The sequence below is a fragment of the Dama dama genome, chromosome X (assembly GCF_033118175.1).
Source record: "Dama dama isolate Ldn47 chromosome X, ASM3311817v1, whole genome shotgun sequence".
Classification (NCBI taxonomy): domain Eukaryota; kingdom Metazoa; phylum Chordata; class Mammalia; order Artiodactyla; family Cervidae; genus Dama; species Dama dama.
In genome coordinates this window covers 157543466-157570559 of record NC_083714.1, presented here as the reverse complement: position 1 = coordinate 157570559, position 27094 = coordinate 157543466, and the positions used below count along the sequence as shown (strand labels likewise).

General features: G+C 41.9%; 1 pseudogene; it reads left to right on the top strand.

Annotated features, from left to right (window-relative positions):
* Positions 1-27094, top strand: part of LOC133052983 (histone-lysine N-methyltransferase PRDM9-like) — a 77868-nt pseudogene that overhangs the window by 23896 nt on the left and 26878 nt on the right.

Below are 27094 nucleotides of genomic sequence, written 5' to 3'. Positions count from 1 at the left end.
ATTTCTGCTTTTTAATATGCTATCTAGGGATTCTTTTCTTCTTTTCTTTTCTTTCTTTTCCTCCAAGGAGCAAGCGTCTCTGAATTTCACGCCTGCACTCACTATCTAGAGTGATTTAGAAGCCCAAAAATATAAAGTCAGCCACTGTTTCCCCATCTACTTGCAAGAAGTGATGGGGCCACATGCCATGATCTTAGTTTTCTGAATGTTGAGTTTTAAGCCAACTTTTTCACTCTCCTCTTTCACTTTCATCAAGAGGTTGTTTAGTTCTTCTTCACTTTCTGCCATAAAGGTGGTGTCATCCACATATCTGAGGTTATTGATATTTCCCCCAGCAATCTCGATTCCAGTTTGTGCTTCATCCAGTCCAGTATTTCTCATAATGTACTCTGCATATAAGTTAAATAAGCAGAGTGACAATATACAGCCTTGACGTACTCCTTTTCCTATTTGGAACCAGTCTGTTATTCCATGTCCAGTTATAACTGTTGCTTCCTAACCTGCATATAGATTTCTCAGCAAGCAGGTCAGGTGGTCTGGTATTCCCATCTCTTGAAGAATTTTCCACATTTTGTTGTAATCCACACAGTCAAAAGTTTTGGCATAGTCAATAAAGCAGAAATAAGTGTTTTTTCTGAAATTCTCTTGCTTTTTTTGATGATTCAATGGTTGTTGGCAATTTGATCTCTGGTTCCTCAACCTTTTCTAAATCCAGGTTGAACATCCAGAATTTCATGGTTCATGCTCCGTTGAAGCCTGACTTGGACAATTTTGAGCATTACTTTGCCAGCATGTGAGATGAGTGCAGTTGTACCGTAGTTTGAGCATTATTTGGCATTGTCTTTCTTTGGGATTGGAATGAAAACTGACCTTTCCAGTCCTGTGGCCACTCCTAAGTTTTATAAATTGGCTGGAACATTGAGCACAGCACTTTCACAGCATCATCTTTTAAGATTTGATATAGCTCAACTGGAATTTCATCACCTTCACTAGCTTTGTTCATAGTGATGCTTCCTAAGGCCCACTTGATTTCACATTCCAGGATGTCTGGCTCTAGGTGCGAGATCACACCATCATGATTATCTGGGTCAGGAAGATCTTTTTTGTACAGTTCTTCTGTGTATTCTTGCCATCTCTTCTTAATGTCTTCTGCTTCTGTTAGGTCCCTACCATTCCTGTCCCTTATTGTGCCCATCTTTGCATGAAATGTTCCCTTGGTTTCTCTAATTTTCTTGAAGACATCTCCAGTCCTTCCCATTCTATTGTTTCCCTCTATTTCCTTGTACTGATCACTGAGAAAGGCTTTCTTATCTCTCCTGGCTCTTCTTTGGAACTCTGCATTCAAATGGGTATATCTTTCTTTTTCTCTTTGCCCTTCACTTCTCTTCTTTTCAAATCTATTTGTAAGGCCTCCTGAGACATCCATTTTGACTTTGGCATTTCTTTTTCTTGGGGATGGTCTTGATCACTGCCTCCTCTACAATGTCACAAAGCTTCATCCATAGTTATTCAGGCACTCTCTCTAAAGATATAATCCCTTGAATCTATTTGTCACTTCTACTGTACAGTCATAAGGGTTTTGATTTAGGTCATACCTGAATGGTCTAATGGTTTTTTCTATTTTATTCTATTTAAGTCTGAATTTGGCAATAAGGAGTTCATGGTCTGAGCCACAGTCAGCTCCCAGTCTTCTTTTTGCTGACTGTATAGAGCTTCTCCATCTTTGGCTGCAAAGAATATAATCAATCTGATTACAGTATTGACCATCTGGTGATGTCCATGTGTAGAGTCTTCTCTTGTGTTGTCAGAAGAGGGTGTTTGCTATGATGAATGCATTCTTTGGGCAAAACTCTATTAGGGTTTGCCCTGCTTCACTCTGTACTCCAAGGCCAAATTTGCCCATTACTCCAGGTATTTTTTGATTTCCTACTTTTGCATTCCAGTCCACTTTAATGAAAAGGACACTTTTTTAGGTGTTAGTTCTTGAAGGTCTTGTAGGTCTCCATAGAACCATTCAATTTGAGCTTCTTCAGCCTTATTGCTCGGGGCATAGACTTGGATTACTATGATATTGAATAGTTCGCCTTGGAAATGAACAGAGATCATTCTGTCGTTTTCACGATTGCGTCCAAGTACTGCGTCAGATTCTTTTGTGACTATCAGGGCTACTTCATTTCTTCTAAGGAATTCTTGCCCAAAAGACATAATGGTCATCTGAATTATATTCACCCATTCTAATTCATTTTATTTTGCTGATTCCTGAAATATCAATATTCACTCTGGCCATCTCCTGTTTGACCACTTCTAATTTGCCTTGATTCATGGACCTATCATTCCAGGTTCCTATGCTATATTGCTCTTTACAGCATCAGACTTTACTTCCATCATCAGTCACATCCACAACTGGGTGTTGCTTTTGCTTTGGCTCTGTCTCTTCATTCTTTCTGGAGTTATTTCTCCACTGATCTCTAGAAGCATATTGGGCACCTACCAACCTGGGGAGCTTATCTTTCAGTGTCCTAACTTTTTGCCTGTTCATACTGCTCATGGGGTTCTCAAAGCAAGAATACTGGAGTGGTTTGCCATTCCCTTCTCCAGTGGCCCATGTTTTGTCAGAAATCTCCACCAGGACCCATTCATCTTGGCTCGCTCTACACAGCACGGTTCATAGTTTCATTGAGTTAGACAAGGCTGTGGTCCATGTGATCAGATTGGTTAGTTTTCTGTGATTGTGGTTTTCAGTCTGTCTGTGCTTTGATGGAAATCCAATTTTCTGTTGAAGGCTGAGGTTGTGTTCCCTCTCTGTTTTTTGACCTGAGGCCAAACTATTGTGGAGGTGATGAAGATAATGGCGACCTCCTTCAAAAGATGCCATGCGGGCCCAGCTATAGTCAGTGTCCCCAACCCTGCAGCAGGCCGCCGCCAACCCACGCCTCCAGCAGAGACTCCTGGACACTCATGGGCACGTCTTGGTCAGTCTCCTGTGGGTCACTGCTCCTTTCTCCTGGGTCCTGGTGTGCACTAGGTTCTGTTGTGCCCTCCAAGAGTCTGTTTCCCCAGTCCTGTGGACGTCCTGGCAGCTCTGTGGTGGGTTAATGGTGAACTTCTCCAAGAGGGCTTCTTCCATACCCAGGTCTATTGCACCCAGAGTCCCTGGCCCTGTGGCAGTCCACTGCTGACCCGTATTTCCTCAGGACACACCCAGACGCAATTCTGTCTCAGTCTCTGTGTGGCTGAGGTCCTGGTGTGCACAGGGTGCGTCTGAGCCCTCTGTGTGTCTCTGGCAGGTGTGGGGTTTGATTCTGAATGTGATTGTGCCCCTCGTACCATCTTTCTGGGGCTTCTCCTTTGCCCCTGGACGTGGGGTATCTCCTCAGAGTCACTCGAGTGTGACACAATTGCTGCTCCAGCATATGATAGAAACATCAGTCAGTCAGTTCAGTCACTCAGTCGTGTCCGACTCTTTGTGACCCCATTGACTCTAGCACACCAGGCCTACCTATCCATCATCAACTCCCGGAGTTTACTCAAATTCATATCCATTGAGTCGGTGATGCCATCCAACCATCTCATCCTCTGTCGTCCCCCTCTGCTCCTGCCTTCAGTCTCTGCCAGCATCAGGGTCTTTTCCAGTGAGTCAGTTCTTCACATCAGGTGGCCAAAGTTTTGGAGTTTCAGCTTCAACATCAGTCCATCCAATGAATATTCAGGACTGACTATGTTTAGGATGGACTGGTTCAATCTCTTTGCAGTCCAAGGGACTCTCAAGAGTCTTCTCCAACACCATGGTTCAAAAGGATCAATTCTTCAGTACTCAGCTTTCTTTATAGTCCAACTCTCACATCCATGCAGGATTACTGGTAAAACAATACCCTTGACGAGACACATCTTTGTTGGCAAAGTAACGTCTCTGCTTTTTAAATGCTGTCTAGGTTGGTCATAACTTTTCTTAAAAGCAGTAAGTGTCATTTTATTTCTTGGCTGCAATCACCATCTGCAGTGATTTTGAAGCACAAGAAAATAAAGTGAGACACTGTTTCCACTGTTTCTCCGTCAATTTGCCATGAAGTGATGGGACCAAATATCATGATCTTAGTTTTCTGAATGTTGCTGCTGCTGCTGCTGCTATGTTACTTTAGTTGTGTCCAACTCTGTGCAATCCCGTAGACAGAAGCCCAGCAGGCTCCACCATCCCTGAGATTCTCCAGGCAAGAACACTGGAGTGGATTGCCATTTCCTTCTCCAATCAATGAAAGTGAAAACTGAAATGGAGTCACTCAGTCGTGTCCGACTATTCACAACCCCATGGACTGAAGCCTACCAGGCTCCTCCAACCATGGGATTTTCCAAGCAAGAGCACTGGAGTGGGGTGCCATTGCCTTCTCCTCTAAATATTGAGCTTTAAGCAAACTTTTTCACTCTCCTCTTTCAGTTTCATCAAGAGGCTCTTTAGTTCTTATTTACTTTCTGCTATAAGGGTGGTGTCATCAGCATTTCTGGGGCTGTTGATAATGCAGCCAGCAATCTCGATTCCAGCTTGTGCTTCCTCCAGCCCAGCATTTCTCATGATGTACTCTGCATACAAGTTAAATAAGCAGGCTGACAATACACAGCCTTGACATGCTCCTTTCAAATTTGGAACCAGTCTGTTGTTCCATGTCCAGTTCTAACAGTTGCTTCCTGACCTGCATACAGGTTTCTCAAGAGGCAGGTGAGGTGCTCTGGCATTCCCATCTCTTTCAGAAATTTCCACAATTTATTGTGATCCACAGTCAAAGGCTTTGGCATAGTCAATACAGCAGAAATAGATACTATTTGGAACTCTCTTGCTTTTTCAATGATCGAGTGGGTGTTGCAAATCTGATCTCTGGTTCCTCTGCCTCTTCTAAAACAACCTTGGACATCTCAATGTTCACAGTTCATGTATTATTGAAACAATTATATCTACTATTGTGGGCAATAATCCCTTAGAAGAAATGGAATAGCCATCATAGACAACAAGAGAGTCTGAAATGCAGTACTTGGATGCAGTCTCAAAAACGACAGAAGGATTTCTGTTCATTTCCAAGGCAAACCATTCTATATCACAGTAATCCAAGGCTATGCCCTGACCAGTATTGCTGAAGAAGCTGAAGTTGAACAGTTCTATGAAGACCTGCAAGACTGGAATGTAAAAGAAGGACATCAAGAAACACCTGGATTACCCGGCAAATTTGGCCTTGGAGTACAGAATGAAGCAAGGCAAAGGCTAATAGAGCTATGCCACGTGAATGCACTGGTAAAAGCAAACACCCTCTTAGGAAAAAAGTGTACTTAAAACTCAACCATCAGAAAACTAAGGTCGTGGCATCTAGTCCCATCATTTCATGGCAAGTAGATGGGAAAACAATGGAAACAGTGACAGAATTTATTTGTGGGGTGGGGGTGGGGGTTCGCCAGGCTTCAGCAATACGTGAACTGTGAACTTTGAGATGCTCAAGCTGGTTTTAGAAAAGACAGAGGAACCAGAGATCAAATTGCCAACATCCGCTGGATTATCAAAAATGCAAGAGAGTTCCAGAAAAACATCTATTTCTGTTTTATTGACTATGCCAAAGCCTTTGACTGTGTGGATCACAATAAACTATGGAATATTCTGAAAGACATGGGAATACCAGACCACTTGACCTGCCTCCTGAGAAACCTGTATGCAGGTCAGGAAGCAACAGTTAGAACTGGACATAGAACAGTGGACTGGTTCCAAACATGAAATGGAGTACATCAGGGCTGTATATTATCACCCTGCCTATTTAAATTATATGCAGAGTACCTCATGAGAAACCCTGGGCTGGAGGAAGCACAAGCTGGAATTGAGATTGCCAGGAGCAATAACAATAACCACAGATATGCAGATGACATCACCCTTATGGCAGAAAGTGAAGTAGAACTAAAGAGCTTCTTGATGAAAGTGAAAGAGGAGAGTGAAAAAGTCAGCTTAATACTCAACTTTCAGAAAACCAAGATCATGGCATCTGGTCCCATCACTTCATCACAAATAGATGGGGAAACATTGGAAAGAGTGACAGACTATTTTGGGGGGCTCCAAAATCACTACAGAAAGAGACTGCAGCCATGAAATTAAAAGATGCTTACTATTTGGAAAAAAAAAATATGACACACCTAGACAGCATATTAAAAAGCAGTGACATTACCTTGTCAACAAAGATCCATCTAGTCAAACCTATGGTTTTTCCAGTAGTCATGTATGGATGTGAGATTTGGACTATAAAGAAAGCTCCGCGCCAAAGAAAGGATGCTTTTGAACTGTGGTATTGGAGAAGACTCTTGAGAGTCCCTTGGACTTCAAGGAGATCCAACCAGTCCATCCTAAAGGAGATCAGCCCTGGATGTTCATTGGAAGGACTGATGCTAAAGCTGAAACTCCAATACTTTGGCCACCTGATGCAAAGAGCTGACTTATTTGAAAAGACCCTGATGCTGGGACAGAATAAAGGCGGGAGGAGAAGGGGATGACAGAGGATGAGATGGTGAGATGGCATCACCGACTCAATGGGCATGGGTGTGGGTCAACTCCAGGGGTTGGTGATAGACAGGGAGGCCTGGAATGCTGCAGTCCATGGGGTCACAAAGAGTCGGACGGGACTGAGCAAGTGAACTGAATCAAGTCACTGTTATTAACAGTCTCCTTCCTATCAATTTGAGCATTAGACCCCTGATTCCAATATGACCAATGAATATATTTACTCTCCAATATTTTCTATCCCTAACACTAAGCCCTATGCATATGACACATATCCTTACCCATTCTTATCAAGTACTCTTCCACAAGCATAAGAAATGTGTCTGACTAGACTTACTTTGAGAGAGTAAATAATAGAGATTTAAATCCTCTTATATCTAGAATTATAGGAATTGAACATACCCCTAAGAATCCAAAGTTCTTTGTTGTACCAAATTACACCACATTCTATAAGTAAGGTCAGCTAATTAAACTATTGGGCCTGTACCCCAAAAATGTTCATTGATACCCTTTCTGTACCAATAAGTCCCATCATCTTTGTCATTATCCTATCAACTATTTTCTCAGGATTTATTGTCACTATAATTATCTCCATTGATTACTTATCTGATTTGGCTTTTAAATAAATATATTAGGCATGATCTCCATCATAATAAATAAATTCAACCCAGGAGCAACAGAAGCATCAACTAAATACTTGACACAATCCACCACATCAATATGACTCATGATAACTGTCATTATCTATTATTCTCAGGCCAATGGACTGTCACAAAACTATTTAATTCAACAGCGTCCATATTAATAACAATAGCATTATGAATAAAACTGGAAATATCTGCATTTCACATTGCAATACCAGAAGGTATACAAAGACATTTTACTAACATCTGGCTTCATCCTATGACCATGAAAAAACTTGCACCCATGTCTGTGCTATACCAAACTTAACCATCAATTAATTTAATAGTGTACTGTGTGCTGGGCTTAGTCACTCAGCCGTGTCTGACTCTTTTTGATTCCAGGGACTGTATCCCACCAGGCTCTTCTGCTGTGGGCATTCTCCAGGCAGGAATACGGGAGTTGGTTGCCATGCTCTCCTCCAGGGGATCTTCCCAAGCCAGGGATCAAACCCAGGTCTTCCACACTGCAGGCAGATTCTATATCTTCTGAGACACCAGGGAAGCCCACGTTGATACAAGCTATATCCACATTATCCACTATAATTGGAGGCTGAGGATGGTGAAATCAGATGCAGTATGCAAACTCACAGCCTAGTCATCAACGGCCCACATAGGATGTATAAACGCCATCGTATTATGTAATCCCACTCTGACAGCACTAAACCTGGCTGCTGCTGCTGCTGATAAGTTGCTTCAGTTGTGTCCGACTCTGCAGTCCCATAGTCGGCAGCCCACCAGGCTCTGCCGTCTCTGGGATTCTCCAGGCAAGAACACTGGAGTGGGTTGCCATTTCCTTCTCCAATGCATGAAAGTGAAAAGTGAAAGTGAAGTCACTCCATCGTGTCTGATTCTTCGCGACCCCATAGACCACAGCCTACCAGGCTCCTCCATCCATGGGATTTTCCAGGCAAGAGTACTGGAGTAGGTTGCCATTGCCTTCTCCACTAAACCTGGTTATATTATCTTTACTTCCACCATATTCAGAATGTCCATAACCAACTCCACCACCACCACATTATCACTATCACATACATGCAACAAGATACCAATCCTAACAACCCTTATCCTCATCATTCTATTATAAACAGGAGGCCTCCCACCACTATTAGGCTTCAGACCCAAGTGAACAATTATTGAAAAAATAACAACAACCAAAAAAAGCATCGTTTTACCAACAGTAATAGCAATCATGGCACTACTGTGCTTCAACATATGACTCACACCCTCCACGGCACTAACCTTATTCCTCTCTGCAAATAACAGAGAAAACATGACGATTCTACACTGTGAAACAAATAACACTCCTATCCACAATAACTGCAAAAGCCACAACAATTCTACCCATAACACCAATTCTCTCAGTGCGGGAATAGGAATTTAGGTTAACTAGACCAAGAGCCTTCGCTGCCCTGTGTGCTGTAGGCTTAGTCGCTCAGTCATGTCTGACTCTTTGCGATCCCATAGACTGTAGCCCACCGGGCTCCTCTGTCCATGGGATTCTCCAGGCAAGAATCCTGGAGTGGATTGCCATTCCCTTCTCCAGGGGATCTTCCCAACTCACAGATGGAACCCAAGTACCCTGCATTGCAAGCAGATTCATTATTGTATGAACTACAGGAAAATTCCTGTACTACAGGGATGTTCCTTATACTTCAAAGCCCTACGCAAGTATAATTTACTTAATTCCTGTTTATAAGGTTTGCAAGATTATATCTTACATCAATTGAATGCAAACCAGCCACTTCAAGCTAAACCCTCTCTAGATTGGTGGGCTAAAACCCCAGGAACTTATAGTTAACAGCTAAATACACTGGTCAACTGACTTCAACCTACTTCTGTTACAAAAGGAAAATAGGAAAAAAAAAAAGTGGTATAATTCTTAGCAAATTGAACTGGCTTCTTTGAATTTGCAATGCAACATGAAATATTCATCACAGGACTTAGTAAAAAGAAAAAGTGGATTAAACTCCTGTCTTTAGATTTACAGTCTAAAGCTTACTCAGCCATTCTCCCTATGTTCATTAACTGCCTATTATTTTCAACTAACCATAAAGATATCGGTACTATATACTTACTATTTGGTGCTTGAGCTGGGAAGGCAGTGTTGCAGTGAGAGGGAAAAAGGAGGAATGAGTTTTTCGCCTTTCTTTTCTGACAACAAAGAAGATAAAGAGAAGAGTGAGCAGGCCTGAACATTCCTAACTTTTCCTTTTCCTGTAACTGCTCCTCACGCTGAATGTCTGGGACTAAGTTTGCTTTTCTGTCCCTAAACTCTGCAGAAGCTACATTTGGCACGTATTTTCCCTTGCCTCTGCACTAAATATATCCCCATCTGCTATTTACCCTCAGAACACTCTTCCCCTTGAGGTTACGTATCAGAAAGAAGGCCACAGAGTCACCGAGTGCCAGACTCAATTACTGGGTTATTGCCGTCAGTCTCCTTCTGTCTTTGAAACAATGCAAAAGGAAGAAATCAAGATCCTATTCCCTTTGCTCCTCATCACTGATTCCTGACTGTGAGCTCTTGCCTTCTATAAGCCCCTAGATTCCTCATGGGGGGCAGGGCACAGCTCTCGAGGCATAAGCCTACAGCCTTTCTCCTCTCTACCAGCTAAAAAGAAAAAAAAGCCACCTTTCTATTTCCTCCAAACCCGGTCTCCATATTTTTCGTTCAGCGTCAGTGGGCAAAGAAGGCCAAGATTTTGGGTGGCAACAGTAGGCACAGCCCCAAGGTTCTTAATCTGTGCTGGGTTGGGCCAACCTAGAACTCGACTTGGAGATGGCCAAATTTATAATATAATTGTAACAGCTCATGCATTTGTAATAATTTTCATTATAGTACTCCCTATGATGATTGGAGGCTTTGGTAACTGATTAGTTTCCCTAATAGGTGGAGCTAATGACATAGTTTTCCCTGAATAAATAAGCTTCTGACTTCTCCCTCCCTCTTTCCTCTTACTGCTTGCATCACCAATAGTTGAAGCAGGCACTGGCACAGGCTGAGCTGTCTACACCTTTAGCCAGAAACCTAGCTCACGCTGGAGCTTAAGTAGACTTTACTATTTGTTCTCTACACCTAACAGGTATTTCTTCTGTCTTAGGTGTTATCAATTTTATTACTACAACTATTAATATAAACCCTGCCATATCCCAATATCAAACACTGTTACTCATGTGATTAGTCCTAATCACAGCCATATTACTATCACTACCTATTTTGACAGCTGGTATTTTTACTATGCTATTAACAGACTGAAATCTAAATACAGCTTTCTTTGATCCTGAAGGAGGAGAGGACCCAATACTGTATCAACATTGATCTGATTTTTGCTACACTCTGAAGTATATCTTTTGATTTTGCCAGGATTTAGGATGATTTCACATATTGTAAACTATTACTTAGGGGAAAAGAAACTTTCAGGTGCATGGCAATGGCCTGAGCTATAGTGTCAACTGGATTCTTAGGATTTATTGTATGAGAACATCATATATTCACAGTAGGGATGTATGTTGACACGCAAGCCTATTTCACATCAGCCACTATAATTATTACTAGGCCAACAAGAGTAAAAATGTTCAGTTGATTAGCAATGCCTCATGACCATAACATTAAATGATACCCAGCTATAATGTGAGTCCTAGGTTTTGTATTTCTTTTCACAGTCAGAGGGTTAACAGGAATTTTCCTGACTAATTCATCTTCAGATATTTTCTTCATGAGATACACTATGTAGTTACATAGTTGCATTATGTACTTTCAGTGGGAGATTTGCTATTATAGGGGACTTTCTGCACTGAATCTCATTATTCTCAGGCTATACCCAACTTGACTTGAGTAAAAATTCACTTCATAAATGTATTTGTAGATGTTAACATAACCTTTTTCAAAAACACTTTCTAGGCCTGTTTGGAATACCACAATATTCTGACCACCAAGATGCATACACAGTATGAAATACTATTTCATCTATAGGCCCTTTCATTTCTTTAACTACAGTAATACCAATAGTTCCTATTACCTGAGAAGCATTTACATCAAGACGAGGTCTTAACAGTAGACCAACCATATCACACACCCAAAGAACCTATGCACATCATTTGAAAATAAACAAGGAAGGAATCAAAACCCTGACTACTGATTTCAAGCCAAAATCATAACCATGATTTCTTTATTTATGAGATATTAGTAAAATATTATATCACTTTGTTGAAGTTAAGTTATAGGTGAAAAATCTGTATATATCAATGGCATATCCTCTACAACTAGACATTCAAGATGCAACACCAGCCATCATCGAAGAATTCTTACACTTGTTGATAACACATTAGTAATTGTTTTCTTAATCAGCTCACTAGTAGTTTATATTATCTCACTTATTCTGACAACAAAATTCACACACACTGGCGCTATATACACACAAGAAGTAGACTATCTGAAAAATATTAGCAGCTATTATTTTCATCTTAATTGCCTTTTATACATAATAGACAAAATTAACACTCCATGCCTTATGGCATAAACTATCAGTCACCAAAGATATTGAAGCTATGAATATATAGACTATGAAGACTTGAATTTTGACTCCTATATAATTCCAACATCAGAGTTAAAGCCAGGGTATTCGGAAGTAGATGATTGAGTTGTTTTACCTATAGCGATAGTTAAATGTTAATTTCCACAGAAGATGTGCTACACTCGTGAGCTGTGCCTTCTCTAGGACGAAAATCAGATGCGCTCCCAGGGCACCTATATCAAACAATTTTTCGACAACACTATTTCAGTTCAGTTCAGTCACTCAGTGATGTCTGATTCTTTGCAACCCCGTGGACTGCAGCACACCACGCCTCCCTGTCCATCACCAACTGCCAGAGTTCACCCAAACCCATGTCCATCAAGTTGGTGATGCCATCCAACCATCTCATTCTCTGTCGTCCCCTTATCCTCCTGCCCTCAATCCCTCCCAGCATCAGGGTCTTTTCAAATAAGTCAGCTCTTTGCATCAGGTGGCCAAAGTGTAGGAGTTTCAGCTTCAACATCAGTCCTTCCAACGAACATCCAGGACTCATCTCCATTAGGATGGACTGTTGGATCTCCTTGTGGTCCAAGGGACTCTCAGGCATCTTCTCCAAAACCGCAGTTCAAAAGCATCAATGCTTATGTGCTCGGTTTCCTTTCTAATCCAATACTCACATCCATACATGACCACTGGAAAAAGAATACACTTGACTAGACAGACCTTTGTTGGCAAAGTAACATCTATGCTTTTTAATATGCTGTCTAGATTGTTCATAACGTTCCTTCTCAGGAGCCAGTGTCTTTTAATTTCATGGCTGAAATCACCATCTGCAGTGATTTTGGAGCCCAGAAAAATAAAATCAACCACTGTTTTCACTGTTTCCCCATCTATTTAACATGAAGTGATGGGACTGGAGGCCATGATCTTAGTTTTCTGAATGTTAAGCTTTAAGCCAACTTTTCACTCTCTTCTTTCACTTTCAATAAGAGGCTCTTTAGTTCTTCTTCTCATTCTGCCGTAAGGGTGGTGTCATCTGCATATCTGTGGTTATTGATATTGCTCCAGGCAATCTTGATTCCAGCTTTTGCTTCCTCCAGCCCAGCGTTTCTTATGAAGTACTCCGCATATAAGTTAAATAAGCAGGGTGATAATACACAGCCTTGATGTACTTCTTTTTCTATTTGGAACCAGTCTGTTGTTCTATGTCCAGTTCTAACTCTTGCTTCCTGAACTGCATACAGCTTTCTCAAGGGACAGGTCAGATGGCCTGGTATTCCCATCTCTTTCAGAATTTTCCACAGTTTATTGTGACCCACACAGTCAAAGGCATTGGCATACTCAATAAAACAGAAATAGATCTTTCTCTGGAACTCTCTTGCTTTTTTGATGATCCAGCAGATGTTGGCAATTGGAACTCTGGTTCCCCTGCCTTTTCTAAATCCAGCTTGAACATCTGGAAATTGACGGTTCATGTCTTGCTGAAGCCTGGCTTGGAGAATTTTAAGCATCACTTTACAAGCGTGTGAGATGAGTGCAATCGTGGGGGTACTTTGAGTATTCTTTGGCATTGCCATTCTTTGGGATTGGAATGAAAACTGACCTTTCCAGTCCTGTGGCTACTGCTGAGTTTTCCAAATTTGCTGGCATATTGAGTGCAACATTTTCACAGCGTCATCTTCTAGGATTTGAAATAGCTAAACTGGATTTCCATCACCTCCACTAGCTTTGTTCATAGTGATGCTTCCTAAGGCCCACTTGATTTCACATTCCAGGGTGTCTGGCTCTAGGTGAGTGATCACACTATCATGATTATCTGGGTCATGAAGATTTTTTTTGTACAGTTCTTCTGTGTACACTTGCCACCACTTCTTAATGTCTTCTGCTTCTATTAGGTTCCTACCATTTCTGTCCTTTATTAAGCCCATCTTTGCATAAAGCATTCCCTTGGTAACTCTGATTTTCTTGAAGAGATCTCTAGTCTTTCCCATTCTATTGTTTTCCTCCATTTCTTTCCACTGATCACCAAGGAAGACTTCCTTATTTCTCCGTCCTCTTCTTTGGAACTCTGCATTCAAATGGGAATATTTTTCATTTTCTCCTTTGTTTTTCATTTCCCTCCTTTCACAGCTATTTGTATGGCCTCCTCAGACAGCCATTTTGATTTTCTGTATTTCTTTTTCTTTTCTGTATTTTTGGGGATGGTCTTGATTTCTGTCTCCTCTACAATGCCATGAACCTCCATCCATAGTTCATCAGGCACTCTGTCTATCAGATCTAGTCCCTTAAATCTATTTCTCTTTTCCACTGTATAGTCATAAGGGAATTGATTTAGGTCATACATGAATAATCAAGTAGTTTTCGCTATTTTCTTCTATTTCACTCTGAATTTGGCAATAAGGAGTTCATGATCTGAGCCATAGTTGGCTCCTGGTCTTGTTTTTGCTGACTGTATAGAGCTTCTCCATCTTTGGCTGCAAAGAATGTAATCAAGCTGATTTCAGGGTCTTCCATCTGTTGATGTCCATGTGTAGAGACTTCTCTTGTGTTGTTGGAAGACGGTGTTTGCTATGACCAGTGGATTTTATTGGCAGAACTCTGTTAGCCTCTGCCCTGCTTCATTCTATACTCCAAAGCCAAATTTGCCTGTTATTCCAGGTGTTTCTTGACTTCCTACTTTTGCATTCCAGTCCCCTTTAATGAAAAGGACATCTTTTTGGGATGTTACTTCTAGAAGGTCTTGTAGGTCTTGATAGAAGTGTTGAACTTCAGCTTCTTCAGCATTACTGGTTGGGCCATAGACTTGGATTACTATGACATTGAATGGTTTGCCTTGGATACTAACAGGGGTCATTCTGTTGTTTTTGAGATTGCATCCAATTACTGCATCTCAGACTCGTTTGTTGACTATGATGGCTACGCCACTTCTAAGGGATTCCTGCCCACAGTAGTAGATATAGTGCTCATCTGTGTTAAATTCACCCATTCCAATCCACCTTAGTTTGCTGATTCCTAGCATGTCAATGTTCACTCTTGTCATCTCCTGTTTGACCACTTCCAATTTGCCTTGATTCATGGACTTAACATTCCCAAGTTCCTATGCAATATTGCTCTTGATAGTATCGAAACTTGCTTCTATCACCAGTCCCATCCACAACTGCATGTTGTTTTTGCTTTGGCTCCATCCCTTCGTTCTTTCTGGACGTATTTCTCCACTGATCTTCAATAACAAAGTGGGCACCTACCCACCTGGGGAGTTCATCTTTCAGTGTCTTATCTTTTTGCCTTTTCACACTGCTTATGGGGTTCTCAAGGCAAGAATACTGAAGTGGTTTGCCATTCCCTTCTCCAGTGGACCACATTCTAACCCTAACCCTAACCCACACATCTTAGTTCACTTATTCCACAAATGTCAATGTTCACTCTTGCTATCTTCTTCTTGACCACTTCTTATTCACCTGGATTCATAGACCTAACAATCCACATTCCTATGCAACATTGTTCTTTACAGCATCAGACTTTACTTATACCACCATACACACCCACAACTGTTTCCATTTTGACTTAGCCTTTTCATTCCTTCTGGATTTATTTCTTCACTCTTCTCTGGTAGCATATTGGGCACCTACCAACCAGGGGTATTCAGTTTTCAGTGTCATATCTTTTAGTCTTTTCATACTGGACAACTGAATATTAAATGCCAGCTGAATTCTTAGGCAGTTAATATTCAGGAGGATTCAAGTTTTTGTAGTTGTCCAGTTGCTAAGTCTTGTCTGACTCTTTGTGACCCCATGGACTGCAGCATGCAAGGCCTCCCTGTCCCTGAATATCTCTGGGAGTTTGCTCAAACTCATGTCTGCTGAGTGGTTATGCCATCCAACCATCTCATCCTCTGATGCCCACGTCTCTTCCTGTCCTCAAACTTTCCCAGCATCAGGGTCTTTTCCAATGAGTCAACTCTTTGCATCAGGTGGCCAAAGATCAGAGCTTCAGTCCTTCCAGTGAATATTCAGGGTTGATTTCACAAGAACTTTCTCTTTAACACATAAAAAGTATTAGTACAGCTCAATTAAAAAAAAAATAAAACTCACCAAAAACAATCAGCCAAAGGTCTAAATGCATGTTTCTCTAAAGAGGTCATAGCGACGGTTATAAAAGCACATGAAAAGATGCTCAGCATTACTAGTTCTTTGAGAAAGGCAAATCAAATATACCATGAGATATCACCTCACATTGGTCAGAAAGGCCACATCAAAAACGTACAACAATAAATTCTGCAGAGGGTGTGGAAAGAAAGAAAGCCTCCTACACTGTTGGTGGGAAGGTAAATTGGTACAACCATTCGGTAGAACATTATGGAGGTTCTTTTAAAACTAAGCACAGAAGTACCCAGTGACCCAGAAATCCAATACCTAGAGGTAGATCCAGAAAAAAAAAGCAAAATTTTTAAAGACACCTGCATTCCAAAGATCATGGCAGCACTAGGTATAATAGCCAAGACAGGGGAGTAACTTAAGTGTACAAGGACAGACGAATGGATATAGAAAATGAGGTAAATATACACAATGAAATATTGCTCAGACATAAAGAAGGATGAAATAATGCCATTTCCAGTTACAGGGAAGAAACCAGAGGTGATCAAACTAAGTGAAATAATTGAGAAAGGAAAAGACAGATAATAGAGAGTATCACTTCTGTGGAATCTAAAAATGGATACAAATGAGCGTCATTACAAAAGGCAAACAGATTCACAGACTCAGAAACTTACCCTTACCAAAATGGAAAGGTGGCAGGGGGTGGGGGGAGTAATTAGCTGGTACAGATCAATATTTACATGTCAGAACTTGTGCGGTTTTTGCTGTTTACTTGCTCAGTCATGTCCGACTCTGTGCAACCCCATGAACTGTAGCCTGCCAGGACAAAGGATATCCATGGGATTCTCCAGGCAAGAATGCTAGAGTGGTTTGCCATTTCCTTCTTCAGGGAATCTTCCCAATCCAGGGATCCAGCCCAGGTCTCTGAAAGTCTCCTCCATTGCAGGTGGATTCTTTTACCACTGAGTGAGCAAGGAAGCCATAAAACAGGTGCTGAAGGGCTTTAAGTAGTCACAAGTTTGACAGGGCTTTAAATGACATCTGACCTAAAGAAATGTCCTGGGGTATTTCATCAGAAAAGAATTCCAAACAGGGCCAAGTTTCAAGAGGCCAGTTTCAGGAGATAAATTGTACTCACAAAGTATAAAATAATAAAGCACATGGACAGACAGTCCACCCTAATAATTATTAAATCACTGCTAATCAAAACTCCTATGAGGTATCACCTCACGCTGGTCATGGTGGCCATCAAAATGATCTACAAAGAATAAAGATTAAATAAATAAATAAAATAAAACATCTGCAAAGAATATACAGAAAACGAAATCCTCCTACAATCTTTTTGGGAATGTAAATGATGAAGGCACTATGGAAAACAGCATGTAGCTTCCAAGAAATATAAGACACAGAGGTATCATATGACCCTGCAATCCCACTCATGGGCCTAGGTCCAGAGAATGTGAAGTGAAAGTCACTCAGTCGTGTTCAACACTTTGCAACACTATGGATTATACAGTCCATTGAATTCTCTAGGCCAGAACACTGGAGTGGGTAAACTTTCCCTTCTCCAGGGGATCTTCCCAACACAGGGATCAAGCCCAGGTCTCCTGCATTGCAGGCAGATTCTTTACCAGCTGAGCCACAAAGGAAGACCAAGAATACTGGAGTGGGTAGCCCATCCTTTCTCCAGCAGATCTTCCTGTCCCAGGAATTGAACTGGGGTCTCCTGCATTGCAGGTGGATTCTTTACCAACTGAGCTATCAGGGAAGCATGGTCCACTGAAAATCACCATTCAAAATGACACATGCACCTTGATTTTCAGGGCAGCACTCTTTCAATAGGCAAGACATGGAATCCACCAAAGGTCCAGTGGAAGAAAAGTGAGGACAAGGTGGTACACCTATAACTGGAACACCACTCAACCATAAAACAGAGTGAAACAAGGATGCTGTCAGCAGCATGGGTGTGCTAAGAAATCATCACACCAGGTGAGGGAACTCAGAGACAGAAAGACAAATATCATGAGATATCACTTACAGGCACAATCTATAAATTCATACCAATGACATAATGTACAAAACGGACTTCACAGCCTGTGACAATCAAATTATGAGTATCAAAAGAAAGAAAGAAGGGATAAAGAGTTTAGGATCTATATACACACTAAGATCTAACAAATAGATAAGCAAATAGGACCTAGTGAAAAAACAGGGAACACTACTAAAGAGATTGTAATAATCTATATGAGGAAAAAAAATGGAAAAAGAATAGATTCATTTCTATGTAAAATCAAATTAAGTTACTGTACAGCTAAAACTAATAAAACAATGGAAATCAACCTGACTCCAATAGAAAATCAAAATAAAATTAAAGAAAATCCATCTAGGGTACCCGAGACAGTGGCGACACTACAGATTAGGTCTGTGATACACTATGATATTAATATGACACTGCCAAAAGTTTTCACCCAGCAGAACACAGAGCAGGAACCCATTCAACGGTGCCTGACCTCATGTGAATGTTCCAAGATGAAGAGAAGAGAAAGGACCACAGGTTAATCAGGGCAACACCCTCAAATCAGATGTTGGGGATCTACAAGGGACAAGACACACAGAGCTGAAGAGCAGACACCGGGTCTCTGGGCACAGGATCCGGACCTGTGTGGATGGGGTGAGACCCATACGGTCCCCAAACCCTGCATCTGGGGCCACATGACTCTTGGTTAGGACACCAGATCCCTGATGGCTGGGCCCCAAAGGCAGAAATGACTGGGTTCCTGCAACCTCCTGGGTTCTTGGAACCTTCTCTCGTCCCAGAGAAGTCCCCCTCTCCTGCCGTTTGGTTATGTCTGATACTAACTGTTTTTACACCTGTCACGATAATGCTGAACACACTGCCTTGGTTCCAGCAGGCTCCATTCTTTGTTTTCCCACTGAAGTGTTAAGAAAACACACCAGGCGTGGGGCTAGAAGACGAGGGGCAGGTCTGGTGTCGGCTGAGCAGGGACGGCCGACGGGAAGGCGATCACATAACAATCTCACCTGCTGCCCGTTGGTTTTTTGCCTGATCCTTGTACCCTGGAATCAATTAGCCAGGTGAACCTGCCTCCCTACTCAAACTGAATGCACTGAAACACTGGAATAATTACCAAGTAGCCCACCTGAGGAGTCTCCATGAGCCTCAGGCAGGGGAGCCTGACAGGAGGAAAGACTAAGAACCCTACTGCAGCACTGACCCCGGGAGGGCCTTGGAACCCCACTCAGAGGAGGGCACATTACCCAGAGAGGCCCACCTCAGCTCCAGGCCCCAGACCTCTGAGCACTGACATTCAGACACAGGCACAGAGTTTTCCAGGACTGAGGCCAGGCCCAGTCCGCACCCAGGTCTCCACGTCTTCATGTACACAGAACATGGTCAGGTGTCAATATTCTCATTGCAGAAAGCAAGCAGTCTTGTCTAAACATAATCAGTGCAGACAGGATTGAAAAATCAAAGTATTCATCGTTCAGACATGTTTGACTGTTTGTGACCACATGGACTGTAGCCCTCCAGCCTCCTCTGTCCATGGGATTCTGCAGGCAAGAATACTGGATTCAGTCGTCATTCCCTTCTCCAGGGGATCTTCCCAATCCAGAGATGAACCCAATTCTCCTGCACTGCATGCAGATTCTTTACCATCTAATCTACCAGGACAATCCCAGACAAGACAGAGAGGTCTAAATCTACCATGCAGACAGAAGTTGGTCAGGTTTAAACTAGCGTAAAGTTGCTCTCCTGGAGGCACAGGTCATACACATGCAGGGTCTCTCATCATTGGACAGGAGCCTCACCCTCATGTGGGAACTAGCAAGTAAGCTTCTCAAAGAAAAAATCATCACTGGGCCCCACATGTCACCCACATCAGGAAACCTAAAGAACTTTGTCATTAAACACTTTAACAGGCAAAACAAAACTGTTACCAGTATCTCTGGCTTGTGGTGGTCAGGATCCAGGGAAGATCCAGAGATTTCCTACAGCTGAGTCCAGTGTCTTGTAAAGACAGACAGAAAGTTCCCTGATTGCTTCTCCCATGCTTCCAGCAGGAGGCAGCCACACTGGAAGCCTTCTAGAAAAGGATATTCTGTATCAGAATAAAAATTGTTGAAATGGAAAGCATACTAGTTAGTATTTGCCAACCTAAAATATTCTTAAAAGCTTGGCCCCCAGATCTTTGCAGTTCCCACTGGTTCCTTTGTGTTCAGATTGTCAGGGTAGAAACAATCCACTGTTTCAAATCGGTTTCTTCTAATTCTGTTATTTGCTATTATATGAATGAAAGGTCACACTTGAAAAAATACCTAAGAAAATTCTTGCAAAAAAAAAAAAAAAAAAATTGAGTCAAGGAGCCCATAAGCTGTATGAACTCTGCCTTCTAACAATTTCAGTTTCAAAGACTGAGGACAGGAGGAGAAGGGGATGACAGAGGATGAGATAGTTGGATAGCATCACCAACACAATGAACAGGAGTTTGAGCAAACTCTGGTAGATGGTAGGGATGGGAAGGCCAGCATGCTGCAGTTTATGCGGTTGCAAAGAATTGGTCACGACTGAGCAACTGAACCACATCAAGCTTCAATTTTCTGCCTGGAGAAACCTGATAAAATAGGCACCCTGATTTTGTCAATTCTCTGTTTAAACTCTCCTAAAATGAAATTGATATTCATATCAACATGTAAGAGTTTCTGAGTTTTGAGATGTCACACCAAGGTAACAGGTGCTGGTGAGAATAGAACGCTGCTGGTGGGCAAAATATTCTTCACATAAAGCTCTGTTTCAAACTGGATTGAAATACAACACTACATGGGTACATGAAGTATGAACCAAGAGCCTCAATATAGCAGGCAATATGTAAAAACAAATTTGGTATCCCATATGTGAGAGTGAAAGCTACTGGTTTTTGCAGTAGTCATGTATGGATGTGAGAGTAGGACCACAAAGAAGGCAGAGCACTGAAGAACTAATGCTTTTGACCTGTGGTGCTAGAGAAGACTCTTGAGAGTCCCTGGGTCTGCGAGGAGATCAAACCAGTCAATCCTAAAGGAAATCAGTCCTGAACATTCATAGGAAGGACTGACGCTGAAACCAAAGCTCCAATCCTTTGGCCCCCTGATGTGAAGAGCTGACACACTGGAAAAGACCCTGATGCTGGGAAAGACTGAAGGCAAATGGAGAAGGGGATGACAGAGGAAGAGATGGTTGGATGGCATCACTGATTCAATGGACAGCAGTTTGAACAATCTCCAGGAGTTGGTTATGGGCAGGGATTCCTGGCGTGCTGCAGTCCATGGGGTCACAAAGAGTGAGACGCAACTTAGCCACTGAGCAGCAACTACAACAACATGAGAGTGAATGTTTCTTGTCAGACCTGCAGCTGGTACGCACACATTGGTTTAGAACACTCCCCAACACAGATTGTCTCTAAGCTGATGAAGTGTGTCACAAGTGCATGAACCAAAAGGTAATGGATTCAGTCCAGGATGGAAGAGAATGTAACTTTGAACAGTCTGTGAAACTTACAGAGTCTGTAATCCACTCAAAATTTCAAATAATAAAACATTCACCTGAAATTTAAAGCCTCTTGGAAAGCTGCATCCTATCTTTGAAAACATTCCAAAGATTTGTTTTCATAATCATTTTTCACAGTGATAACACTTTAACTCTTCAGTTGCTGATATTATTACCAAGATGAACTTGTCCTCATGGGTGTGGGAGATGACGTGGATTCATTGTGATTGATCTCTGGTCAAGTGACTCTCGCAATTTCTAATTATGTTCTATATCCACAATGTTTATTTTTACGTCCATCGAAGTCTACTTCTCAGATCTTTATGTACACCAAACAATAGATACCTGGTGAGTTCAGATTATATTAAACACTCTTTCCATAACTTTTCCAATGTCAATTGAATCAGAACAAGTTGAAGCAGGGAGAATTGTTGAAATTTTAAATGATCTCTAAGGACTGTAAAAAAAAAAAAAAAAAACTTTAGACAGAAATCCTAACCATTACTTGTCTATACAAAAGAATCACAATGTGTCTTTTTCATGAAACTCCGACAATTGACTATCTAGAGTTGCAACAAGTTGGAGTTATGTTTGATTTGAGTTGAAACACTATGGATGTGGGCATAGGAGGATATATAGGTGATACATACTTAAGAAGGTAACAAGTATGAATCCAAAAATTTATAAGGTATACTTTGTAAACAAACGTAAAACATTTAACTTGTTTTCGCTATCTCACCCTTCCAGACTTTGCCATCATCTACTGACCCCCTGTGGACTTGTTGGTTTAGTGCCATCAGATTAAAACTAGTCACATGCATCTTGCTTAGCTCTGTTCTCTTTGTTTGAAATTGTTTATGTTTCTCTCTCCTAGTATGCTCTTATAAATGCCACTATCTATATCACTTATTTTGTCTATAACATGGTCTCCTTCATTGTCCACTGTGCAACCATCCTCCGTGTATACAGATATTTACATGTCTATGTATATAGATATCTATGCCTATATGTATCTATAATAGATATTTATATCTGTATGTACATAGATAGTTGTGTCTATATGTACATAGTTATTTATATGCTTATGTATATAGATATGCATGTCTCTATGAACATAGGTATTTGTACATCTATGCACCTAGAATGTACATTTCTATTCATATAGACATTTGTATATCTACGTACCTAGGCATTTATATCTCTCTCTGGATATTTACATATCTATGTACCTAGATATTTACATTTATGTACACGTATGTACATACAAATAGATGTCTTACCAGTATAACAGAGCCTGTAGAAAAGGGAGCACTCCTACAAAAAGACCTGACTTGGCAGCTGAACAACAACAAAATAGAAAATACTCTCGGTTTACCTGCCACCAACAACACATGGTATATCAATGTTACTACAATATGAAATAAAGTTTACTTTAAAGAAATAATGCTTAAGGGGACTTCCCTGCAGTCCAGTGGTTAAGATTCTGTGCTTCAAATGCAGAGTGTGAGGGTTCTACACTTGGTCAGGGAACTAAAAATCCCACATGCCACATGGACCTGCCAGTAAATTTTAAAAATTATTAAAATAAATAAATAAGAATGTTCAGAAAGAACACACAAGGTTTTGGGTGTTTCTTCAGGTACATTTCATATTGAATTACACTCTTGGGTTAAAACTTGAAAGTTTTCACTTTCAAGGCAATCACAACTGGGCATGAAAAAGTCCTGACGCCTTGTGGCCATTTCCTGCAATAGCAACCTTAAAACTTATGTTTAAGATTTGAATTTCTCTGATAATGAGTGATGTTGAGCATCTTTTCATGTATTTGTTAGCCATCTTTATTTCTTCTTTGGAGAAACCCACTACAATATTGTAAAGTAATTAGGCTCCAACTAATAAAAATAAATGGGGAAAAAAAAAAAAAAAACAGACTTATGCTTATGAGAACATTTCATGCAAAGATGGGCTCAGTAAAGGACATCAATGGTATGGACCTAACAGGAGCAGAAGATATTAAGAAGGGGTGGCAAGAAAACACAGAAGAACTGTACAAGAAACATCTTCATGACCCAGATAATCATGATAGTGTGATCACTCATCTACAGGCAGACATCTGGGAATGTGAAGTCAAGTGGGCCTTAGGAGATATCACTACAAACAAAGCTAGTAGAGGTGATGGAATTCCAGTTGAGCTATTTCAGATCCTAAAAGATGATGCTGTGAAAGTGCTGCACTCAATCTGTCAGCAAATTTGGAAAACTCAGCAGTGGCCACAGGACTGGAAAAGGTGAGTTGTCATTCCAATCCCAAAGAAAGGAAATACCAAAGAATGCTCCAACTACTGCACAATTGCACTCATCTCATACACTAGCAAAATAATGCTCAAAATTCTCCAAGCCAGGCTTGAGCAAGACATGAACTGTGAACTTCCAGATCTTCAAGCTGGTTTTAGAAAAGGCAGAGAAACCAGAGATCAAATTGCCAACATCCACTGAAAAATGGAAAAAGCAAGAGAGTCCCAGAAAAAATATCTATTTCTGCTTTATTGACTATGCCAAAGCCTTTGACTGTGTGGGTCACAATAAACTGTGGAAAATTCCCAAACGATGGGAATGCCAGACCACCTGACCTGCCTCTTGAGAAATCTGTATGCAGGTCAAGAAGCAACAGTCAGAACCAGACATGGAACAATAGACTGGTTCCAAATTGGGAAAGGAGCATATCAAGGCTATATATTGTGACCCTGCTTATTTAACTTCTATGCAGAGTACATCATGAGAAATACCGGGCTGGATGAAGCACAAGCTAGATTCAAGATTTCCGGTAGAAATATCAGCAATGCAGATGGCACAACCCTTATGGCAGAAAGTGAAGAAGAACTAAAGAGTCTCCTGATGAAAGTGAAAGAGGAGAGTGAAAATGTTGGCTTAAAGTTCAACATTCAGAAAACTAAGATCATGGCATCTGGTCCCATCACTTCACAGCAAACAGATGGGGAAACAGTGGCTGACTTTATTTTGGGGGGCTCCAAAATCACTGAAGATGGTGACTGCAGCCATGAAATTAAAAGACACTTACTCCTTGGAAGAAAATTATTACCAACCTAGACAGTATATTAAAAATCAGAGATGTTACTTTGCTAACAAAGGTCTGTTTATTCAAGGCTATGGTTTTTCCAGTGGTCATGTATGCATGGGAGAGTTGGACTGTCAAGAAAGCTGACTGTTGAAGAATGGGTGCTTTTGAACTGTGGTGTTGGAGAAGACTCGAGAGTCCCTTGGACTGCAAGGGGATCCAACCAGTCCATTCTAAACGAGATCAGACCTGAGTGTTCATTGGAAAGAATGATGTTGAAGCTGAAACTCCAGTGTTTTGGCCACCTGATGTTAAGAGCTGACTCATTTCAAAGGACCCTGATGCTGAGAAAGATTGAGGGCAGGACGAGAAGGGGACGACAGAGGATGAGATGGTTGGATGGCATCACCAACACAATGGACATGAGTTTCGGTAAACTCCGGGAGTTACTGATAGACAGGTAGGCCTGGCGTGCTACAGTCCATGGGGCTTCAAAGAGTCAGACACGACTGAGTGACTGAATTGAACTGATAAGGGGAAAGAATATGAAGAAGAATAGGTATCTATATCTATATCAAGAATAGATATCTATACGTATACCAGACCAGCTGGAATGTAACAGATGCTGAAGGTGACTGTTTCTGACTCTCAAGACTTCAATCAACTGAAGCTTGGAGTCTCCCACAGCCCAAGACCCTTAATGAAGATGCCTGTAAGTTAAAGTGTTCGTCACTCACTCATGTCTGACTCTTTGCAACCCCATGGACCACCAGCCTCCTCTGTCCGTGGGATTCTCCAGGCAAAAATACTGGAGTGGACTGCTCCGCCCTCCTCTTGGGATCTTCCTCATTTAGGGGTTGAACCCGGGTCTTCTGCTATGCAGAGATTGTTTACCATCTGTGTCACCACAGAAGCTGGAACATGCCTGTACTCATAGATTAAAGCTTACCCTACTTTGTGGTTTTCAAGGACCCTGCTCTGGAAAGCTCGGTGGTGTTCTCCATGGTTCTGCAAGTAATACACTTTTCCTTCCCATGAGCTTTGGCTGGGTTGTACCTTCTGGTTCTACACCCACCAAGAGGTAAACTCGCATTTCTGGTAACATTTCTCCATGCAGACTCACAACCACCACTTCATACTAATTCTACAGCCAGTCACTTTTCTTCCAATACATGTAAATCACATTATTTTTCTGTGAGCAAAGCTACCTAAGGGCCAGAAACAGTGTCCCCATTTTATCTTGTGCAGCCAGTATGTGTTAGGCAAACTCAGCTCAGAGGATCCACAGTCCTCCAGATCGATGCCTCTACTTACAGAAAACACTTGCAGGACTTTGAGGTTTTACTTATACCTCATTTCTGAAGGCTTTTCATACCTACATTACATATACAGATGGATCATCAGTGCCACTTCTACTTTCAGGTTAAAAATCCTCCAAGTTTCTTCTAACATCCTTATTCCGCACGTTGTGTTTAAATATTTGACCACACGGTGCTTATCTTGTGTCTCATCCGAATGTAGCTAATTACACCGATTCCGTTGAATAATGCAGTACTCACCACATAGAGTTCTTGCCAAAACTGGATTTGATAAGGTAGGGCACAGGTGGGCCTAGCATACACTCCGGGAGCACAGTTACAGTCTAGTGGAGCTGATACCAGTTGAGGGCACTGGAAAGAAACATTCAGCCTGAGGACAACCCGCCCACTTGAGGATCCAGGCCTAAGAGGCCAGGCCTGAAAACTAAGAAACCAGCCAAGATGCGCCTGCGCGCTGAAGGCTTGACAGACACGCCCACAGAGCAGCCAATCCCCGAGTGGTGGGGCGGGGCCTACATCACGCTCTGCCCACCTCCAGGCGCCTATTGGCCAGACTGCCTCAGTCACAACGCGGATTGGTCGCTTGTGCGTGACAGGGTACAGGCAGGCTGCTGGCCCTTCACTTCACCTCAGCGCGGCAGGACTGGACTTCGCTTAACCTCTAGCTCTCCTGGGGACAGGGTGGGCAATGCGGCAGGACAGCTGGGAGGCTGACAGGAAAGCGCCCTGTGCAGCCCTCATAAACCGTTAGCCTAATGGCTTCAAATTCCAGGGTGGGAAGTCCGAAATCCTGTCAAATTTGAGTAACCTGAGTCCTAATGTGAAGGGGGCTTGGTCTCGTCAGCTTCAGGGATTACAAGAAACACCAAACCGCTTAGTGCTGCGACCTTCAAATACCTAGATTAACCCCAGTTCCCCTCAGCCTGAGGCACCCTAAAAATAGCATCCGCAGAGAGACCCAATTTCCTCAACCTCGCGGACCCTGAATCCCTCCGCCTGCGAGCTCTTAAAACTCTTCCTTCTCAAGACCCTAACTGTCCTGCGTGTTGGAGACCTAAAGTCCCTTAATAAGAAACCCCCAATTTCCTCAGCCTCACAGATCCCAAGGTTTCTCACCCTGCGCAGTCTACGTCAGACAAAAGATCCCCAGTCCCCTCTGTCTGAGGACCCCAGTTACTTCAGCCCGTGGGACGCAGATCTCCTCAAGCCGAGTGACTTCTCCCTTAGACATAGAACCTACGTTATGCCCAGATTTTTCTGAGTATCCAGGAGGAGATCCTCAAAACCCTTATTGGAGAAACATTCCCTCTGCTGCACTGGAACAGAGCCCTGATTTCAGCCTGA